Below are 4,882 nucleotides of genomic sequence, written 5' to 3' on the forward strand. Positions count from 1 at the left end.
GTGGCGTGAGATAATGACTCGGCGAGTGGCAAGGTCGAGACAACGATACCCTTTGTGTTGACTAGGATAACCGAGAAACACACATGCGACCGATCGGGGAGAGAGTTTGTTTTTGGCGGTGGCGGATTGGTTGGGATAGCATAGACAACTGAAGACGCGGAGTGGCGTAGTCTGGCGGGGTGTCGTATAGGCGAATGTAGGGTATAGCGAAGTCTATGGCTTGGGAAGGGTGGATGTTGACGAGGTGGGTAGCTGTGGCGAGGGCTTCTGCCCAAAAAGAGGGCGGCATGGATGACTGAAATAAAAGAGTTCGGACAACGTCGTTGATCGTGCGAATTGCTCGTTCAGCTTTGCCATTTTGAGCAGAAGTGTAGGGGCATGAGAGACGAAGGCGAATGCCGTGAGAAGTGAAGAAGGTGGTGACAGTGGAGTTAAGAAACTCGGTGCCATTGTCGGCTTGCATAGCGACTAGAGGACGAGAGAATTGTGACCGAATATATGCGACAAAATTGAGAAGTATGGCAGCAGTGTCTGATTTTTGTCGGAGGGGAAAAGTCCACATAAAATGTGAAAAATCATCAACAATAATAAGATAGTATTTGAAACCCGAATTACTCAGAATTGGAGAAGTCCAAAGATCACAATGAATTAACTGAAAGGGTTCGACGCTTATTGATGATGACCTAGCAAAGGGCAAACACACGTGCTTGCCAAGTTGACAAGCATGACAAACATGTGAGACTACTTTATTACAAGAAACAAAAGACTGTTTATGAAGTTGGGACATGGCGTCATGTCTGGGATGTCCTAAGCGGCGATGCCAAAGCTCGGTGGAGGTGGTGGCGAGGAGTCCATGTGCATGATGATTGACGACGGATGATGGAAAGATGTAGAGGTCTCCTTGGCTATTGCATCGAAGAATCACGGCCCTGGTGCGAAGATCCTTCACAGAAAAGCCGAACGGGTCAAATTCTATAGAACATAGATTATCAATGGTGAAACGACGAATAGAGAGTAAATTTTTGACAATGTGAGGGACAAGTAGAACATTTTTAAGCAAGAGTGTGCGAGCGGAAGTGGGTATAGATGCGTGTCCGATGTGAGATATGGGCAAGGTGGAACCATTGCCCATGGTGACAATGGAAGAAGAAGTAGAAGGGGTGAGGTGGTGAAGCATACCGCGGTCCGAGGCCATATGAGCAGTGGCTTCGGAATCCATGACCCACTCACCGACGGTCGACGGAGTGGCGGCGTTGTTGAGGGCAACAATCAACGCGGTGCAGTCCCACGATGAGGCGCCGTTGTAGCCGGGAGTTGGAGGTGGGTTGGTGCCAAACGCTTGTCCATGAAGAGGAGCCAGAGATGTGAATGCTTGAGCTAGTGGTAGCACCGGCGGCCGCGGGCCGAGAAGACCAGCCCCAGTGTTCTGCCTTGCCGTGGGTGATGCCTGAAGCTGTTGACCTGTATATGGGTTAAGGCACACCCACGGGCCAATAGATGGTGCAACGGTGCCTAGGCGTTGGCCGCTGGAGTTTCCACTAGTGTTGCTGCCGCCGTTGTTTTTCTTCTTGCGCCAGTTGTTGCCACCATTGCGGTGCCCACCGAAGTTGTCGCTGCTGCGGCTGCCATCACCACGGGCCGAGCCGTGGTTCTAGCCGGACATGTTTGAGCCACCAGCACCATAGGATCCGCCAGCGCCATGAGGACCTCCAGTGCCATGGGATGGGCTGCGGCCACCGTAGAGCGCGGTCTGATGCCCCAAAGCCGAGGAGTTTGCGAGCTGGGTCGCGCGCAAAGTGAGGAGAGAGAGCGTCTGGGTGAAGGACGGCAGGGGGCTCTGCATGGTGACTATGGTGGTGATGTCGGAGAAGCGCGGGTTGAGTCCACAGAGGCAGTTGAGAACAAGTGTCTGGTCGGAGACGGGGGTGCCGACACCGCTGAGAGCATCCGAGAGAGCCTTGAGGCGATAACAGTAGGCGGTGACGGAGAGGTCGCCTTGGACAAGGCCACGAAACTCCGCCTCAAGGTAGACGGCGCAGGTCATCTGATTGTCCAAGAAGAGGTTGGTGATGAACGTCCATGCCTCCTGAGCCGTCTGGTCCTCCGCCATGATGATGTCGAGGATCTCATCGGAGATGGACCCGTAGAGCCACGAACGGACGACGTAGTCATCGCGAGTCCAGTCGTCCATGCGGTCCGCCGCGGCGGTTACGGTGTTGACGTGAGGAGCAAGTCGTACTTGCCGAGAAGAACACGGACGAGCATCCGCCACTTGGTGAAGTTGGAAGTTTGAAGATCGAGTACGACGGGTATGTGGGTGCGCACGCTGGTGACTTGCACCGCCGAGGAGGTGGCCGGCGTAGCAGCGGTGATGAGGGCACCGGAGGTGGAGTTCAGGGAGGCGGGTAGGGAAGGCGAGATGAGGGAGGAGTTGGTGCCTGCCATGGTGCAAGACGATGGCGAGATAGCGTGAGGGGCTAGACAAGGCTGCATCGGGAATTGCTAGCTGATACCAAGAAAACAGATATGTTTCTGTGTATTGCACACCTCTCATGGGGTGGCTTCATATCACATATATAGATTACATGTCTTGACCATCAAGGAAGATCAAGTGAATCCCAAACCGAATCAATACATATCGGTAGGTGATAGTATGCCTATACAAGGTAATCTATACAAAAGGAATACTTTAGCACTTCACCCCCAGAGGCGCCATCTAGCTGAGGAGGGGGTGTTGAAGAAGAACATGAGGATGGAAGACGGGGCTAGGCGCGCGAAGGAGGAACATCGCAGAAGAGAGAGAGAGAGAGAGAGAGAGAGAGAGAGAGAAGGAGAAGAACGGGGGTGAGACAGCGGACAAGGGAGGGACGTGGTTGCTGTGATTCGAGGCTGCCCACGACGGGCTGCACGATGCGCGTCGTGCAAGGACGGGCCGCACGTCACGCCGTACTTTCCCCTTGGAGTCTAGGCCACGCGTCGTACTTTCTCTCGCACCACGACCCCGACAAAAGGGCATCCAGGGCAGCCGACGAGCGGGACCAGGAGCAGCACCGAGCCACCCGTCATCGCAGAAGCCCAAAGGTGGGTGCAGAAACCGAGTGCACACGCACCAGCCGGCCCCTCCGCGCAGCTGCTGCCCACAATGCACGACGCAGGCAGCGTGCCAGTAGCGTCCCGCCAAGAGCGGTTGACCCCAAAAAACTCTAGCCAACACCTACACCGCGGGACATGCACTGGTGCAACCGACGAACGGGACCAAGGCAGCACCGGCCCAGCAGTCAGCAGCCGCGGGCGGAGACACCGGGTGCATAAGCGCCGGCTCACGCCGGACGACGTGGACTCCGCGTGATGGGACACGAGACGCTGCAGGACTGGGTGACCCAAGGAAATCTGACCCCGTGATGCTCGCGCACGCGGCGCGGCAGGATCGGCCGCCCAGGCACCCAAAAAAGACTCACCCAGCCCATCGGTTGAGAGGCCGAGCCCACAGGTCATGGCCTTTATGAACTCACCCCGCGGTCAAAGCAAAAATGACCGAAGATCCAATGTCAACCAATGAAAAAATCTATTGTTTGACCTTCATCCAACGGCCCAAATCGAAACAAAACGAGGGACAACCGAGGAGACAAGTTGGCTAGCCTCATTATATGTTAAAATTAGTTTAGGTTATATAGTTAGCTAGATTATATTAGATTAGTGTTAGGTTTTAGTTAAATAGTCATAATTAAAGGTAGTAAAAAAGATGAAAAAAGAAGAAGAAAAGTAGAATAAGTAGAAGGGGGAAGAAGAAGAAGAATAAGAAGAGGAGGAGGAGGAGGAGAAGAAGAAGAAGAAGAAGAAGAAGAGGAAGAGGAAGAGGAAGAGGAGGAGGAGGAGGAGGAGGAGAAGATGAGAATAAAAGAGAAAAAATTAAAAGAAGGAAGAAGAAAAATAAGAAGAAGAAGAAGAGGAGGAGGAGGAGGAGTTCTATTTTTTTTCTATTTTTTCTTTTCTATTTTAGATAATAGATATATTAGATATATAGTTAGCTAGATTAGATTATATTAGATTAGTGTTAGGTTTTAGTTAAATAGTCATAACTAAAGGAAGTGAAAAAAAGATGAAAAAAGAAGAAGAAAAGTAGAATAAGTAGAAGGGGGAAGAAAGAGAGGAAGAAGAAGAAGAAGAGGAGGAGGAGGAGAAGGAAAGAAGAAGTTTAGGTTAGTGCGTGGGTTAGGTTAGTTCTAGCTAGGTCGAGGGGGCGAGCATCGAGGGGAATGTATATTATTAATTAGTTCATGCTATTAAATTTTTTATTATGTTTATGTTGTACTAATTTCATTTACTCTTTCTCATTGCAGGTGTTGACAGATGGTGGGCCCGGGTCGACAGTGCTCCGAGCCTCCTTCTTCCTCGGCGCGTGCTGGGAGGGGTGTTGTTATTGCACCACAGCACCTTCAGAGAGCGTTGCCAGACAGCATGCAGACACCGGCGAGCGCTTCTTCTTCGGCCGGGAGAGGTCGGGGAAAGACGAAGAGGGGTGGTGCACCTAGAGGTGGACGTGGCGGCGGGAGAGGTAGGAAGCCTGCTGCTCCTTCCTCGCCGCCACCCCCAGCTATTTCTCTAGACCACCGGAGTGCTCGGTCTTAGGTGGACCCGTCAGACTTGGACCCGTCCCGGACTCCGGTCCACGAGCCTCGGGCCGACGAGCCTCGGGTTGCCGAGCCTTCGTCCCAGGAGACTCGGGCCCCAGAGTCTTCGTCCCAGGAGACTCGAGCCCCGAAGTCTTGTTCCCACGCGACTCCGGAGACTAGTGGCCATGCCTATGGCAAGGAGACCCGGTCTGACAATAGTTTTAGTGAGGGCGAGCTGGTTGAGCAGGGAAAGAAGGTCTACCAGCATG

At 52.8% G+C, this 4,882-nt stretch overlaps 1 pseudogene; it reads right to left on the bottom strand.

Moving 5' to 3' along the window:
• Positions 1-905: 905 nt before the first annotated feature.
• Positions 906-2,445, bottom strand: LOC147990717 (uncharacterized; annotated as a pseudogene).
• Positions 2,446-4,882: the final 2,437 nt, after the last annotated feature.

The sequence above is a fragment of the Triticum urartu genome, chromosome 1A, assembly GCF_056163025.1.
Source record: "Triticum urartu cultivar PI428250 chromosome 1A, HENAU_Tu73, whole genome shotgun sequence".
In the NCBI taxonomy this organism is placed as follows: Eukaryota; Viridiplantae; Streptophyta; class Magnoliopsida; order Poales; family Poaceae; genus Triticum; species Triticum urartu.